General features: G+C 43.8%; 1 non-coding gene across 1 annotated transcript; it reads right to left on the bottom strand.

Moving 5' to 3' along the window:
* Positions 1-18,160: 18,160 nt before the first annotated feature.
* LOC114814368 lies at positions 18,161-18,298 on the bottom strand. The gene has a single exon (XR_003762166.1). It is a non-coding gene; the product is annotated as a small nucleolar RNA SNORA7 (small nucleolar RNA).
* Between the last annotated feature and the right edge of the window lie 215 nt (positions 18,299-18,513).

The raw sequence follows: 18,513 nt of genomic DNA, 5'->3' as shown, positions 1-18,513 counted from the left end.
TATCTAAAACTGTGGTTTTGATGGTGCTAAATTAAAAATAACAAGAACGACGGCACATAAATTAAAAATAACAAGAATGATGGCACATAAATTAAATGAGGAAAACTGACTGGGGGATGCTAATTCCTCAAGGATGTTCCCTTACTGACTGTGAGCCCGCTGTTGGGCAGGGATTGTCCCTATTTGTTGCTGAATTGTACTTTCCAAGCACTTAGTACAGTGCTCTTCACACAGTAAGCGCTCAATAAATACGATCGAATGAATGAATGAATGGTGGAAGGAATTCCTCAAAAAATACTAAAATACTATTTTTTAAATGGCCAGTCCTTCCAGATAACACATTCCCAAATATAGAACGCTGGTAAAAATGTTAAAAGAACCCCCGTCTGGAAGTCAGAGGATCTGGGTTCTAATTCTGGCTCCGCCACATACTGGCCATTTGATCGGCACAAGTCACTTAATTTATCTGTGCCTCAGTTGCCTCATCGGTAAAATGGAGATTCAATATCTATCTTCCCTCCTACTTAAGTTGTTGGCCCCATGTACGACCTAATTATCTTGTAACTACTCCAGCACATAATATCCTGCTTGGAATATAGTAAGAACTTCAATGTTATCATCATTATTATTAATATTATCATTAAGGGAAAAACAATTTAAAAAAAAAATTTGGAGGTTTTTTCCAGGTTTGACCCTACTGTAAATAAAATAGCCTGGTGAGAGAACTTGGGTTTTTATTAAATCCATTAGCACCCTGAAAATCCAGCCTTCACAAAATCAGCACCTTTAAAACCTGGAGTGAGGCAGTTCAGGAAAAAACTTGCACCTTGTCTCGGGTTGCCATGGCCAGAGTTGAGTAACTTTATTTCAAGTTTCACATCAGCGTGTTCTTTTCTTCCAAACACTTTGCTTCTTCTTGCAACTCTTCATCATCTACTTGTTGCCCTAGCCAGCTGATCAGACTTCAAAATTACCCAAGAAAACGGGCCTGTCAGCTAAATAAAATACTGTATGGTAGCGTATTTTGTACATGATCAAACTGCCTGATTCTTATTAAATTAGAACAACCTATTTCCCAAACGGTTACTGCTGAGGTACAGAAAATCTAGTAAGATTTAACTTACTGTTTATGTTGGATTTGCATTTCCTAATAATGGCCCAAACTATTTGGCTAAATGCTAAGTAGCTCCAAAAACTTCAAATGCCTTTTTTTCGATCCATGTAACACATGCCTGACAATATTTAACAAACAAGTATAAAGTGGCTTCGTTCAACTACTATTCAAGGGGAAGGAGTAGAGAAATAAACGTACATTCCAATCCAAACATTTTTTGTTGTTTTTCTTATTTTTTTTGTATAACAAAGCTGACTGTACTTTATCTTGGGCTGAAGAGTGCTTGGTTCATTTGGAATTCCTTTATTCCCATTTCTCCCAAGAAAAAGGAATTATGGAATGTGTGTATGGGGCACATTTACCCATGCACAGGATTGTTGTCACAAGGGCTACACAATAGTTCCTGAAAAATATGGCTGAGAAGCAAACTCCTGCAGTTACCCAAATTTATTCCTGGCACATCAAAGGAAACATAATCAGATATTAAATCCTCTCATCGTGCTCAGTTTGAATAACTTATGGAAAAATTAATGGCCAGAGGATTCATCCTTACTCTAATTTATAAATGGTGTTGTCTGATGGTTTTCATTTTTTAACTAAGAACCCGAATTATTCCCTCTTGCCTCTGAGACATCTCCACTGTGTCCTAGACCATTGACCGCCAGATGCAAAATAGTTTAGACTTCTGCTAAGCCTGTGTTGACCACTGCAAAGCCTAGGAAGGTCCAGCTTCCAAAACCTAGGTGAACTTCACCCCGTCACCACGTAACGAGGAGGAACCTCTTAAGGAGGAATTTGCCGATCCCCATGGTTAACAGAAAGGCAGAACAGGGATTGCATTTGCCCTGGCATGGCTTGAACAAAGGCCTGAGGGATAAATAAACCAAAAGGACAGACCAAATTTGAAGCATCTTGGCAGCTGAAGCCGAAGCTCCAGCTGGTCTGGAATCCCGGCCGTCTGCCCGGTGCTGGGGAAGCCTGCATCGTGACCACCGAGACAAGAGTGGAGACTTCAACTTGGTGAGCCCTGGGCAATTGCGCCAGAGAAAGGGAGATATCAAATACTGGGCCGGGAATTGCTTGCTCCCGCCTTCCTCGAAACTCTAGCTAGAAATCGAGTTTACATGCTGGCGGTTCAGGGTTTGCAATAATACATGTATAACTGAGCTTGTGGCAGGAAAATAAATACAGCTTGTATATAAGGCCTCTCTCTGTTTTGCATTCCCATAAATCCTGCTCACAGAAATCCCACAACTCTTCAACTTTGAAAGCCCACCTGCCTTTTCCATCCTTTGCATCCTGATTGGAGGAGGTGAAATGATCAGTGACGTGTGATAAATGGTCCCTGGGACCTTAAATTCAATATATCTAAATTTGCACTTCTCATCTCTCCTCAATCTTCCAGTCTCCTCATTTTCCCATCCGTTAACAACCACACCATTTTCCCAGTGTCTTAAACCCTCTACCTTGGTATAATTCTTGACTCCTCACTGTCATTCTGCTCACCCAGCCGATCGATTGCTAAAATTTGCTGATTTTTCCTGAAAAAATGTTTTGCAGATCCGCCCCTTCACTCATATAGCCACCATCCCAGGTCAAGTGTTCATCATATCCTGATATGGAGTTTGCATCATCGATAGCCTCATGGGTCTTCCTACCTTCAGTTTCTCCTCCTTTCAGTCCATTCACCATGCTGCTTCCCAGACCATCTTTAATGATAATAAAAATGATAATGGTATTTAAGCGCTTACTATGTGCCAAGCACATCTATCTGAAGTGTTCATGAGTATACGTCTCTTCCCTGCTCAAATTCCTGAAAATTGTTACCCATCTCTTACCACATCAGGCTAAGAGTCCATATTGTCGGTTTCGAGGCTTTTCACCTGCTCTTTTTATCTTATTAGTTCTGCTCACCCATTAATTCAATCCTATTTATTAAGCGCTTACTGTGTGAAGAGCTCTGCACTAAACACTTGGGAGAGTACAATACAACAATAAACAGACATGTTCCCAGCCCACAATGACCTTACAGTGTGAATGATTGGGGAGACAGGCATTAATCTAAATAAATTATAGATATGTACATAAACACTGTGGGACGGTATGAACAAAGGGAGCAAGTCAGGGAGTGCAGAGGGAGTGGGAGAAGACGTTCCTGCTCAATTCCCCATTCCTCTATTCCTCCTGACTGTACGTCACTTTCATCTTGCTTGCTTCCAGCCCCCTGCCGAGGTCATTATACCTGGTTCACCCTCCTCCCTACCTTCCAAGCCCTCACAACCTCCTCAATCAGCCTTCCCTGATGGATAACTCTCAAATCTATCCCTTCAGCCCCCACTTCCTTTCCTTCTTTGAAGTCTCACGTTTCCTCCTGTCTTCAAGACATCTCTACTTGGATGTTCCACTGACACCTCAAATTTTAACATGTTCTAAACAAAACTCATCTTCCCACCCCAAGCCTATCCTCCTCGAATTTCCTATCACTGCAGACAGCACCACGATCCTCTCTGTCCCACAAACCCGTAACAATCAGTCAGTGGTATTTACTGAGCACTTACTGAGAGCTCTCCTATAATGCAACAGAATTAGCAGACACATTCCCTGCCCACATTGAATTTACAATCTAGAGACAAGCTTTCACTCTAGAGATAATACCTTGGTGCTGTCCTTGGCTCATTTCTCATCCAACCCACATATTCACTCAATAGTATTTAATGAGCGCTTACTATGTGCAGAGCACTGCACTAAGCGCTTGGAATGTACAATTTGGCAACAAATAGAGACAATCCCTGCCCGGTGATAGGCTCACAGTCTAATCGGGGGAGACAGACGAACAAAAACAAGACAACATAATCACAATAAATAGAATCAAGGGGACCTACACCTTATTAACAAAACAAATAGGGTAATAAAAACATATACAAATGAGCACAGTGCTGAGGGGAGGGGAAGGGAGAGGGGGAGGAGCAGAGGGAAAGGGGGCTTAGCTGAGGGGAGGTGAAGGGAGGGGCAGAGAGGCAACAGAGGGAGCAGAGGGAAAAGGGGAAGCTCAGTCTGGGAAGGCCTCTTGGAGGAGGTGAGCTCTCAGTAGGGCTTTGAAGAGGGGAAGAGAGTTAGTTTGGTGAAGGTGAGGAGGGAGAGCATTCCAGGACAGTGGGAGGACGTGGGCCAGGGGTCGAAGGCGGGATAGGCATGAACGGGGGACGGTGAGGAGGTGAGCGGCAGAGGAGCGGAGCGTGCGGGGTGGGCGGTAGAAAGAGAGAAGGGAGGTGAGGTTGGAGGGGGAAAGGTGATGGAGAGCCTTGAAGCCCAGAGTGAGGAGTTTTTGTTTCCTGCGGAGGTTGATAGGCAACCACTGGAGGTTTTTAAGGCGGGCGAGTGACATGCCCAGGGCGTTTCTGTAGGAAGATGATCTGGGCAGCGGAATGAAGAATAGACTGGAGCGGGGAGAGACGGGAGGAAGGGAGATCGGAGAGAAGGCTGACACAATAATCCAGCCGGGATATTATGAGAGCCTGTTCCAGTACGATAGCCGTCTGGATGGAGAGGAAAGGGCGGATCTTGGCGATATTGTAAAGGTGAGACCGGCAGGCTTTGGTGAAGGATTAGATGTGTGGGGTGTCCGTCTCCAAATCCTGTTGGCTCTACTTTCAGAACATCTCTTGAATCTGCCCTTTCTTCTCCAAACTATCATGCTGATTCACACACTTGTCATTTTTCACCTTGACTGTTGCATCAGCCTCCTCACTGAATTCCCTTCATTCTACCTCTCCCCTCTCCAGGCCATAGGTCACACTGCTGCCCAATTCATTTTTCCAAAAAAAATCCCGTTTGTCTAACCACTCCTCAAAAACTTCCAATAGTTGTCCACCCACCTCCGCATCAAACAGAAACTTCTCATGACTGTCTTTAAAGCACTCAGTCAGGTCTCCCCCTCCTATCCTACCTTACTTCTCTCCCACTAAGCAGCGTGGCTCAGTGGAAAGAGCACGGGCTTGGGAGTCAGAGGTCATGGGTTCCAATCCCGGCTCAGCCGCTTGTCAGCTGTGTGACTGTGGGCGAGTCACTTCACTTCTCTGTGCCTCAGTTACCTCATCTGTAAAATGGGGGTGAAGACCGTGAGCCTCACGTGGGACAACCTGATTACCCTGTATCTCCCCCAGCGCTTAGAACAGTGCTCTACGCATAGTAAGCGCGTAACAAATACCAACATTATTATTACAATCCAGCCGGTTCACTTTGCTCTCTAATATCAGCCTACTGACCGTACCTCAATCTCATCTTTCTCGCCATCAACCCTTGCTCACAACCTTCCTCCTGCTTAGAATTCCCTCTGCTTTCATAACTGATAAATCACCACCCTCTCCATCTTCAAAACCCTGATTCACTTCTCATTTCACCCCCTCCTCTCCCACACCTCCCCACTCCCTCCCCAGACTGTAAGCTCATTGTGGGCAGGGACTGTCTCTCTTTATTGCTCTATTGTACTCTGAAAAGAGTGAGCGCTCAATAAGTATGATTGAATGAATCCCTCGACTCTACTCTCCCTCCCTTCTCCACTGTCTATGCACTGGGTACGTACCCCTTCAGATAGGTGATACACACTCCATCTCCAGCCCCACATCACTTATGTACGTATCCTTATGCTCTAATGCTTCCTCTCTCTAATTTATTTTAATGTCTGTCTCCCCAGCTAGATTGTAAACTCCTTAAAATCAGGGATCTAGATTGTAACCTCCTCGTGGGCAGAGAATGTATCAGCTCTGTTGTACTGTACTCTTCCAAGCAATAAATACGGTTCTCTGCACAGAGTAAGCATCCAATAAATACGACTGATTGGATCATGTCTACCACCTATATTGTATCGTACTCTTCCGAGTGCTTAGTATAGTGCTTTGCATGCGGTAAGCACTCAGTAAATACTACTGATTGATTTATAGGATGAATTCAGCACCCGATAATTCTTATCAATCCTTCAGCCACCTCTTGCACTTGTATTTTTATTTATGTCCATCCTCAGCTCCTGTAAATACAAATCGATGTATATTCCATTCAACATTAATAATGTTGGTATTTGTTAAGCGCTTACTATGTGCCTAGCACTGTTCTAAGCGCTGGGGTAGATACAGGGGAATCAGGTTGTCCCACGGGAGGCTCACAGTTAATCCCCATTTTACAGATGAGGGAACTGAGTCACAGAGAAGTTAAGTGACTTGCCTACACTCACACAGCTGACAAGTGGCAGAGCGGGAATTTGAACTCATGACCTCTGACTCCCAAGCCCATGCTCTTTCCACTGAGCCACGCTGCTTCAAATATTCAGTATTACTCCTTCTGATTTCACTGCTTATGACTATTTTTTGAATGTCTACCTCCTCTAGCATAGTATAAACTCCTTGTGAGCAGGAAATGTAAGCAGGGAATGTATCTTGTGCTTATCTTGTACTTTCTCAGTGCTCAGGACAGTGCACTGTACTTCTTAGTCACTTAATAAGTACCATGATTACTGCTTCTATCTGTGTCACTATTTTGTAATTTGTTTTCCCCATACTGGCTGCACTCCACCTTAGGAATCAAGGGGAATGAGTTCTATTACCAGCCACACCAATCCCCTAGATGCAACTCTGGCATGAACTTTATTACGATTTTTGGAGACGTGAAAATAACGTTACCTCAGATGGCACAAGAGAGGGGGAACCATCATTGCCATGATCCATTTTTTTGAGCACAGCCGGGCTCTTGTGAACTACAGCAGGAGGGAAAGACACAAGTCCTTCCCTCAAGGAGCTTAGTCTCAAAAGACAAACAGATGCAAGAGGAGCAGTAGTAAGATCATATTTACAAATGAGTGCAAAAAAGCAAACAATTCAATATCACGTTGCAAATGATACACTTCTGCAAAATTGCTTTTAAAAAAAAGCCTGTAGTTTTAAAAACCAAGTCACACTAGAATAAATGTAATAATAATAATGATAATTAGATTATCTGTTAAGCACTTACTAGGTGCCAAACACTGTTTTAAGCACTGGATAGATAAAAGGTAATCAGGTTGTCACACGTGGGGCTCACAGTCCTAATCCCCATTTTACAGATGAAGTAACTGAGGCACAGAAGTTAAATGACTCACCCAAGGTCACACAGGAGACAAGTGGTGGAGCCAGGAATGGAACCCACTAATTCTGACTCCCAAGCCAGGCTCTTGCCACTAAGCCACGCTGCTTCTCTGTATGTACTCTCTGTCGTCTCTATGTAAAGAGAGGACAGACGGTTAACAGATTAAAATATTCATCAACATTCAACTTCATTAAAATATCACAAAATTCAAAAACTGTCATTTGAAATCAAAAAGAAATCATTTTAGATGATTAACAGCAGTATGTTCTGCCGGAGAACAAACGAAACAACATGAATCAATAAATGACTGTTGATCCAGTCTTGTTTAAAAATGAACAGAGAAATCGGAGGAAAAATCTAGAATAAGAGTGGATTTTCCTTGGATTTTCCACAGAATGGCCTGTGAGAATGATTTTTGATCTGATAAGGTGCACATGAATGATAAAAAGTAACAGATATATGGAGTTTAATATAGAGCCTATACTAGCTCCTTCAAGAAGGTGATAAAGGGGAAAAACATTTAAATTTTTTGTTTAATGTACAACTACTGGGCTTTCAAAGCCCTTCAAAAATAACCTAGCAAATGGTGGAATAACTAGGAGGACAAATATTTTTTCAGAAAAATATATCAAATAGACTTGGAACACAGGAAGCAGGTAATTATGAGGGTCATGATAGTCTCCTAATGTCATTTCTAAGACTATTTGAATTTCATTATTGGTAAGTATATTCAACATCTTTGAAAATAACATTGGAAATCCACAGTGTTTGGGCTAGAATGAATGGTATTATTATATTTGGCAGTAATGGCTATTCAATGACTAATGACAATACTTAACTTCTTAACATGAGAAACTATAATACAGTGTCAAACGGTGAACAGATTCGTCTAGATTTTCAAGCCACATTCGTAGAAGCGCCTTTCGTCTTTGGGGTTTGAGCTTTTTCAAAGTCCAGCTCCTCTCTGACCAAACTTTCTGAAGCAGCGCATTGTCGTTTGGGATTTGGACACCCTCGTACTCTTGGAAAAGGAAGGAAAGGAAAACCGGATTGATCAAAAAGGTTGCTCACGGTCAAACGGTAGCATTTATTGAGCACTTACTGTGTGCAAAGCATTACACTAATAATAATGTTGGTATTTGGTAAGCGCTTACTATGTGCAGAGCACTGTTCTAAGCGCTGGGGTAGACCCAGGGGAATCAGGTTGTCCCACGTGGGGCTCACAGTCTTCATCCCCATTTTACAGATGAGGTAACTGAGGCCCAGAGAAGTGAAGTGGCTTGCCCACAGTCACACAGCTGACAAGTGGCAGAGCCGGGATTCGAACCCATGACCTCTGACTCCAAAGCCCGGGCTCTTCCCACTGAGCCACGCTGCACTCGGGAGCGGACTCTACAATCTAGTTAGTAGACACGACCCATGCTCTCAAGCTCTTTACACTCTAAACAACACAATTCATAGAAACCCGGAGTTCAATTCAAACCGGACCTATGAGAAGCAGCGTGACTCAGTGGAAAGAGCATGGGTTTGGGAGTCGGCGGTCATGGGTTCGAATTCCGGCTCCGCCACATGTCAGCTGTGTGACCGTGGGCAAGTCACTTCACTTCTCTGTGCCTCAGGTATCTCGTCTGTAAAATGGGGATTAAGACTGTGAGCCTCACGTGGGACAACCTGATTACCCTTTATCTACCCCAGCGTTTAGAACAGTGCCCTGCACATAGTAAGCGCTTAACAAATACCAACATTAATTACTTTGGAATCCAAAAAATTGAGCAACATCCCTGATGCTGACTCCCACAGGGTACTGCATGAGCAGAACTGTGAGAGAGTGGCTCATTCAGTATACCTAGTAGGACAATTAAGACTACCCACCCTATAGACTAAGCTGATTATACCCCAAAAATGGCTTCTTTGCCATTTTGCACAGAGTAAGCACTTAAATACCAACATTATTATTAGTATTAAGAGAAGCAGCGTGGCTCACTGGAAAGAGCACGGGCTTGGGAGTCAGAGGTCATGGGTTCGCAGCCCAGCTCTGCCACCTGTCAGCTGTGTGACTTTGGGCAAGTCACTTCACTTCTCGGTGCCTCAGTTCCCTCATCTGGAAAATGGGGATGAAGACTGTGAGCCCCACGCGGGACAACCTGATTCCCCTGGGTCTACCCCAGCGCTTAGAACAGTGCTCGGCACATAGTAAGCGCTTAACAAATACCAACATTATTATTATTATTATTATTCTGTGTACTTAAAAAGCAAAATATGTAGTGATCATTTTTGTTTTTAAAAAGATTAAATAGATCTGTTGTCTTGGAGTGATTTAAGCCAGCTATAGAATTCTTCCAAGGAGCTTTTTAACCCTGCTGCAATTGAAATGAAGGGTGGAATAAAAGCAAAGAGAGAACTCCAGTGTCCACCTTATCAGTAGATACCTATCAAAATGGCTGCGACTAAGGAACGTAGCTTTTCTCTAAGGAAATGGTTCCCCACTGTTGGAGAGGCTCTCCTCTGCAATAAGCCATTGTGGAGGTGTAGATTCAATGTTGAACCTTACTAAGGAAACCTTTTTCTCTCCTTCCAAAGAGGAATTTTCTTTTTTTTTTTTTTACCTGAAAGGAGTGAAGGGTCCCAGTTTCAGGGAAAAAAAAAATTGCTCCAAGACTTTGAAAGGCCTTCTAAGGTCTGCATCTAATCAATCCCCATTGCATGACCATCATGCCTGCTGAAACTGCGACCCGGCAAATAGAGCATCTGGGCTCTAGAAAATGATATCCTGGTGTTTCAGTCCTCCCCGTTGGCTTGGTGGAGAAAGGGATGATTGATCTCGTGTAGGCTTTCCTTTGACTAGGCGCCATACAAACAGAAGTGTTGCTCAGATATGAACAAACCCAAAACATGTGTGAAGTGGAGCTCTTGCCTTTTTCTCTCTGTGAACAGGAATAACCCGTCATTTGGTATTCAGATTTCTACCCATCAGTGGTTTCCCAGCATCCAGACGAGACCTATCTTAGTTCACGAGCTTTAAATTGGCACATTCTCCCCGGCGTCTGCCGGGACCCCGTTCTAGCTTGGGCAGAGTTCCCGGCACCGGGAACTTCCCTACCCTTTCTTCGGCTATTCTTTCTGATGGATTGAGCTCCAGGCAGCGGTTCCCAATCGGCGCCCTGCACTACAGCGTGGCTCAGTGGAAAGAGGCCGGGCTTGGGGGTCAGAGGTCATGGGTTCGAATCCCGGCTCAGCCACTCGTCAGCTGTGTGACTTTGGGCAAGTCACTTCACTTCTCTGGGCCTCAGTTACCCCATCTGGAAAACGGGGATTAAGACTGGGTCCCACATGGGACAACCTGATCACCTTGTATCCTCCCCAGTGCTTAGAACAGTGCTTTGCACATAGTGAGTACTTAACAAATGCCATCATTATTATTATTTATTACCCTGGAGGGAACTAGCCTGGCGATCGAATGGTTTTGCACTCTCTGATGTAACTACTGGTGCACAGGAGTTTCTCTCAGCCTTTTGCCGTGCCAGAGACACCCCGAGGGTGCGAGGAGAGGGATCTGATGGCCTCCGCTTCGCTTGGCAGGACTTACTCTCCTTGCTTTAAAATTACCCCTATCAGAAGTACCTAGCACAATTGCCCTTACTGGAGGCAGGATATGGAAGAAATAGGAAGTCAGAAACACCCACGCACCCACACTTGCCCAGCCCCAAATGTGCACAAACACACACTCACACACATAGAACATAAATACTCAATCATACACGCTTAATCTCACTCAAACACACACAGTCAGGTTGCTTAAAGACAAGGCTTTTAAGCATCATGGTTTCCTGCATCTACTCAAACACACATGTTTAATCACACACACACACACACCCTCACTTACACACTTATAAACACACACTCATGAACCCATACTTAAACATATTTAAACACACTCACGTGGACATACACATACGGACACAGACACTTGCACTCAGGCACACAGTCTTAATTGCCATATACTAAATATATGCCCACTCGCATTCCATCCACCAATACTTTAGCGTGGCTCAGTGGAAAGAGTCTGGGCTTGGGAGTCAGAGGCCATGGGTTCGAATCCCAGCTCTGCCACTTGTCAGCTGGGTGACTGTGGGCAAGTCACTTCACTTCTCTGTGCCTCAGTTACCTCATCTGTAAAATGGGGATTAACTGTGAACCTCACGTGGGACGACCCGATGACCCTGTATCTACCCCAGCGCTTAGAACAGTGCTCTGCACATAGTAAGCGCTTAACAAATACCAACATTATTACTTGTATGCTCAGCTATGTATACACAGTTACACAACCCCACCCACTCATTTCCTCATAGCCCTCACTAACACACTAATTTGCTCACACTTAACTGCACACTCTCAAACACACACATGCCTACTCTCAATGACGTGGACGACGACACCCACCCCTAGGCTCAATCATGCATACTCCCCCCGCAAAACCGCATGCTTACTCAGATGTCTGCACCACTCAACTTTGGATACTCGCACTCAACCCCACCTACATACAGTTACAGTTGACCACACATTCCAGTACACGTACAATCAAAAAGCTGTATTTATTGAGTGCTTGATATGTGCAGGATGCTGAACTAAGCACTTGAGGGAATATGATACAAGAGAATTAGAAGAAATAGTCTCTGCCCATAATGAACTTACAGTATAGAGGGGGAGACATAATATGAATAAGTGATAATCTATAGTTTAAAGATATGTATATAAATGCTGTGGGGTCGGGGCGAACATCAACTCGGCACAACATTCAGACAGACGATAATAGTAAGTGTGGTATTTCTTAAGAGTTTACTATGGGCTAAACACTGTATTAGATAAAAGGTGATTAGGTCAGACAGGCCCTGTCCCACAGTCTAAGGAGGAGAGATCACGAATATTGAGTCCCCATTTTACAGATGAAGAAACTGGGGCCCAAAGAAGTTTAGTGACTTGCCTGGGGAACCACAACAGGCAGGTAGAAGCACTCGGCCTAGAAGTCGGAGTCTCTGACTACCAGGCTCCTTTTCTTTCCACTAGGCCACACTGCTCGTCACACAGTATGAGCTCAATAAATACGACTGAACGAATGCTTCTCAGTAAGCACAACTGACTATGAACACGACACTCCACACACCCGCTCATATCCACTCTGCTATACACATATACACCCAGGTACTCATACTCATTAGCTATGCTTTTTTTAGGTTCCCTCGAGCCCTTTGAGTTCAGTTGGCCGTTTTTAATTGATTCTCCTTTATCATTTATCAATTCATTAATGCATTTTCAAGAAACTTCAATTTTCAGTCTAGACTTTTGTTATTTGATCTGCAGTGTGGGAAACTTCAGCACAATGCCACATTTTATCTTGAACATGAAGTTAATCAAAATAATTCAGCCATGAAATAATTGGGAAACCTTCACGATAGTTTCTTTATTTCCACAGCTAGGCTTATCATGTGGCATTTAAATTCCAGTGAAATTATATATACATTTAGTAATATTTTCAGCACTTAGAATAGAATGACCACAGAGTAACCACTTAAATACCATAATCATCATTTTCCTTGTGCTTCTTGTGAATAATAGGATTCTCTTATTGCAAAGAGCACGGGCTTAGGAGGCAGAGATCATGGGTTCTAATCCCAGCTCTGCCACTTTTCTGCTGGGTAACCTTGGGCAAGTCACTTAACTTCTTTGTGCCTCAGTTACCTCATCTGTAAAATGGGGATTAGGACTGCGAGCTCCACGTGTGACAACCTGATTACCTTGTATCTCCCCCAGTGCTTAGAACAGTGCTTGGCACATAGTAAATGCTTAACAAATACCATGGTTATTATAATAATAATAATTATTATTATTGAACTGGATAGTTAGCTGAATGTCTGAGTTTCATTGCTACCATCCACCAGCATTAGAATCTCTGCCCAAAATTCCCAAAGAAGTCAATAAGAATTTGTAAAATATGGAGTAGGAGGAGAAATATAGCACATAGCTTGGAACAAATATTGAAGGAAAATACTGTAAATTTAGTTCACCTGTTTGAGTTATGTGACCCTCAAAATGAATCAGCTGGAATGCTTTCAATACATTTGAGGGGTTGAATAAGTCAAAGTGCTTTCAGTTGTTTCTTTTTAACATAAAAAGTGGAAGATGTCCTGTAATGTGGAAAGAAAGTGCATTGCCAAAGACAGAAAGAAATATAAAAAGCCAGCCAGTCATCAACATGCTGATGGGCAGAAGGTGTTTTCCATGAAGAGAAAGCAATGTTTACAAACATCAGAAGGGTCAATTTGAAAATGTTTAAAATTTCTAACTTTTAAAGGATGAAGATATTTTAATTCTCAGCAAGTTAAAAGTGAAAATAAAACTCAGCGGCTGTAGAGAAAGCTCAAGCAATTGCACTGAAACTTAAAATTTCAGAAAGGGATTTCAATCACCAATGTGAGTCCATGAGAAACCCCTTTGGATTCGGTTCTTGATTCATTCAACGTTCCCTTGCAGTTTCCTAGAAGATTGACACCAGTATTTTGTGATTGTTGGTTTATCTCTTTCTTTTTGGAATTAAGCAAAGCAGTGACTATTACTTTTCTCCTTTAGTAAGCCAATGAAACCGAGATGAACTTTATTCCATACTTAGATGTAGGAAAAGGAGTTTTGGCCTGTTCTTTCCTTATGGTATCTGTCAAGTGCTTACTATATGCCAGGCACTCTAATAAGCACTGGGTTGGATACAGGTTAGTCAGGTTGGACACAGTCCGTGTCCCAGAGGGGGCTCACGTTCATCCCTATTTTACAGACGAGATGACTGAGGCACAGAGAAGTGATTTGCCCAAGATCACACAGCAGACACGTGGCAGAGCCGGGATTAGAACTCGGATCCTTCTGACTCCCAGGCCAGCGCTCTATCCGCTACACCAGCCAGCTTCTTCCTTCCTGTCACAGGCTTCGGAGTCAGGGGTCATGAGTTCGACGCCCGGCTCTGCCACTGGTCAGCTGTGAGACTGTGGGCAAGTCACTTCACGTCTCTGTGCCTCAGTTCCCTCATCTGTAAAATGGGGATTAACTGTGAGCCTCCCGCGGGACAACCTGATGACCCTGTATCTACCCCAGCGCTTAGAACAGTGCTCTGCACATAGTAAGCGTTTAACAAACACCAACATTAATAAAGAGCCCCCGGAATTACCTAACGAATAGACTTGGGGCTAGAAGTTTGACGGCATTCCTAAAGGAATTCCAAACTCTCCCTGAGAACAAAACAAGCTTCCAGTGAGGCTTGCTAAGTTCTACCGGGACCCTACTTAAGGAAGCTTTGGAGCAGACACTTTTTTTTTTTTTTACAGTAGGACCTATTTTCCTAGATTTTACAGTTGGACATTCTACACAAAGGTTTCTCACAATCGAAACAAACACTATCCCCCTGCCTTTGCTTACACAAGAGCAAGAACGATGTTTTAAGGTTGTCAAGGGTGGTTTTCAATGAAAGGGATTCCAAAGGGCTTTCCCAACTGATAAAGAAAGCACAGTACATTCACTCCCCTTCCGACTAGCTTATTTGCCATTGTTGTAATGAGATGTACATCCCCTTAATTCTATTTATTGCTATTGTTCTCGTCTGTCCGTCTCCCCCGATTAGACCGTAAGCCCGTCAGAGGGCAGGGACTGTCTCTATCTGTTACTGATTTGTACATTCCAAGCGCTTAGTACAGTGCTCTGCACATAGTAAGCGCTCAATAAATACTATTGAGTGAATGAACTCTGTTGTACTCTCCCAAACACTTAGTACAGTGCTCTACGCATTAAGTGCTCAATGAATGCCATTGATTGACGAAGTTGAAATGTGGCTTACGTTACTCCAGAGAACAGTCGCTAGCTTAATCGATCAGTCAACCCTACCTGACGATGCTAGTGGTATTTAAGTGCTTACTGTGGGCCAAACACTGTGCTAAGCACTGGGTGGATACAAGATAGGTTGGACATAGTCCCTGCCTACATAGGGTTCTCAATCTAAGCACAGTGTTTACTGTGTACAGAGCATTTTGCTAAGTGCATGGGAAAGGACAGAGTCACAACTGCTAAGGACAGAGAAGCAGCGTGGCTTGGTGGAAAGAGCACAGACTTGGGAGTCGGATGTCGTGGGTTCTAATCCCGGCTTCGCCACCGATCAGCTCACTTCTCAGCTGTGCGACTTTGGGCAAATCACTCAACTTCTCTGTGCTTCAGTTACCTCATCTGTAAAATGGGGATTAAGACCGTGAACCCCTCTTGGGACAACCTGACTACCTTGAATAGGACAGTGCTTGGCACATAGTAAGCGCTTAAAGACCATCATGATGATGTTATTTAGACAAGATGGCAAAAGACACTGCAACCAAGAACTCCTAGCATAATAATAATAATGATGGTATATGTTAAGTGCTTACTATGTGCAAAGCACCGTTCTAAGCACTGGGAGGGGATACAAGGTGATCAGGTTGTCCCACAAGGGGCTCACAGACTTGATCCCCATTTTCCAAATGGGCTAACTGAGGCACAGAGAAGTGAAGTGACTTGCCCAAAGTCACACAGCTGACAAGTGGCAGAGCCGGGATTAGAACCCGTGACCTCTGACTCCCAAGCCCGCGCTCTTTCCACTGAGCCACGCTGCTTCTGGTATCAGTGAGGAACGGATTAAATTTGATTAGAGCCAAAGGAGGGTTGGGACAATTCGACCCCTGGAGAAAAGGAGGGAGAGAAGAGTCTTCACCCCACAGAATACTCCAAAAACAGCTAACCTTAGCTACCAGGAGGCCTTTGGTTACCTACGGCCTCATTTGCCTTTGTTTTAAGCTCCGTGAGTTGTGCCTTGAAGTTCAGGCTTTAATTTCATATCAAAATAAATTGAATAAAATTGCCCTCTGCTCAGTCTGGAAAACAAATTTAGAACTGTTCAGCTCAGACTGTTGACCCTATTTTGACCGAGAATTCAAAGAGAAGAAATGGCGTGGCTCTGTGGAAAGAGCCCAGGCTTGGGAGTCAGAGGTCATGGGTTCGACCCCCGGCTCTGCCACTTGGCAGCTGTGTGACTGTGGGCAAGTCTCTTAACTTCTCTGGGCCTCAGTTAGCTCATCTGTAAAATGGGGATTAACTGTGAGTCTCACGCGGAACAACCTGATTACCCTGTATCTACCCCAGCACTTAGAACGGTGCTCTGCACATAGTAAGCGCTTAACAAATACCACCATTGTTAAACAAGCTCAAGGATGTTTTCTTTCAGGCTCACGACATCCAGGTCACAGTCTCTCATAAATTTTAAATAGAGTCTGGGAATGCCAGCCATGTGTGTGAGTGAATTTGGAATAATCATGATGTTGATACTTGTTAAGCACTTACTACATAATAATAGTGGTATTTGTTAAGCTCTTACTAGGTGCCAAGCACTGTTCTAAGGGCTGAGGTAGATAGGAGGCAGTCAGCTTGTCCCACTTAGGGCTCACAGTCTTAATCCCCATTTTACAGATGAGGTAACAGAGGCATAGAGAAGTTAAGTGACTTGCCCAAGGTCACATGGCTGACAGGTGGCAGAGCTGGGATTAAGAATGAATGTAAGAAAAATGTATGCCTGTGTGTTTGAAGAGGCATGTAGGTATGTGATTGTGAGGAGGTATATCTGTGTTGGAGTGTATTAGGGAAGTACATGATAGGAAATAAAGAATGAATCCATAAAATTGTTCCATCAAAAAAATCCACGGTATTTATCGAGTGCTTAATGTGTGCAGGGAACTGTACTCTTTGGGAGACTATAGTACAACCGAATTTGGTAGATCTGTTCCCTGCCCATGATCCAAATTCCAATATTGGGATTCCGTTACTAACCCATCTCTCCCAGAAAAGGAAACGGCAGATCAATCAGTCCATAAACCAATCGATTGTATTTACTGAGAGTTTACTGAGTGGGAGAGTACAGTATAACAGCTCTGGTAGAGCTTCCCCTTCAGTGGAGAAGAGACATTGGAATAAATACCAGCTATGTACATAAGTGCTGTGGTGTTGGGAGTGGGATGAATAAAGGATACAAATCCAAGGAGAAGGGTGACACAGATGGGAGAGGGAGTAGGGGAAACGAGGGCTCAAGTCGTATGAGGCCTTTTGGAGATGTGATTTTAACAAGACTTTGAAGGTGGGACGCGTATGGTGGTGGTACGGCGTTCCATATAGGAGTACCCACCCACGGCTCGGAGGGGAAACAGCAGGAAGAGCTTTTCCACGGCATCACCTCTGCACTTATGCCTCCATCCATTCATTCATGCAACTGTATTTATTGAGTGCTTACTCTGTGCAGAGCACTGAACTCAGCCCTCGGGAGAGTACAGTATAACAGTAAACAGACCCATTCCAAATAAGGAATCGAAGGAGGAAAAAGAGTGTCCAGAAGGTAGCCTGCTTTATTATTAATTTGAAAACAATATATGTAAGCTCACTGTGGGCAGGGAGGTGCATACCAACTCTATAATACTGTGTTCTCCCAAACGCTCCGTACAGTGCTCTACAAGCAGTAAGTGCTCAATAAATACCACTGATTGATATTGAAACAGGACCATAAACCACAGACTATTGGATAATATCCTCATCAGAAACTTCCAAGCAATGGATCTGAAGATTGGTGATGGTCCCCGATAATCAGCCAGGAGCTAGCAAACTGTGAAGACCCAAGCTAGACTTGTCTTATGTTGTAAAGTCATCTCTGACCCACAGCGACTCCATGGACACATCTCCCCCAGAACGACCCATCTCCATCGCTTGCATCCGTAAAGTTTCCTTTGTAAAAACACAGAAGTGGTTTACCACCGCCTTCTTCCACGCAGTAAACTCAAGCCTCTGCCCTCGACTCTCTCCCATGACGCTGCTGCCCAGCACAGGCAAATTTGGACTTGTAGCAGATTGTGTTCCACACACTAGCCACTGGGCAAGCTAGGAATGGAGTGGGCAGGCCTCTGTTTGACTCTCCCTCCCATAGCTGAGACTGATAGAGTACTGGAAACTCTCCAGGTGCAATCCTGAGAGGGGCCATGCTAGATTGGTCCCACACAGACTCGAGAGTAAAGCCCAGAGGTTTCTGGAGCAGAGAGGTTGCTTTGTCCTCAATATCCCTCCCAAAATAAATGCTCATTTACCTAGGATGTAAATCACTCATCCAGCGACATCAAAGGATTCCTGTCACATTGAACCAATACCAGTTTACCTGGAGACATCCTCCTAAATGATGGTTAAGCTGTATCTTG

Source organism: Ornithorhynchus anatinus, chromosome 9 (genome assembly GCF_004115215.2).
Source record: "Ornithorhynchus anatinus isolate Pmale09 chromosome 9, mOrnAna1.pri.v4, whole genome shotgun sequence".
Taxonomy (NCBI): domain Eukaryota; kingdom Metazoa; phylum Chordata; class Mammalia; order Monotremata; family Ornithorhynchidae; genus Ornithorhynchus; species Ornithorhynchus anatinus.
Note: the sequence above shows the minus strand (reverse complement) of the source record. Positions and strands in the feature narration are given on the sequence as shown.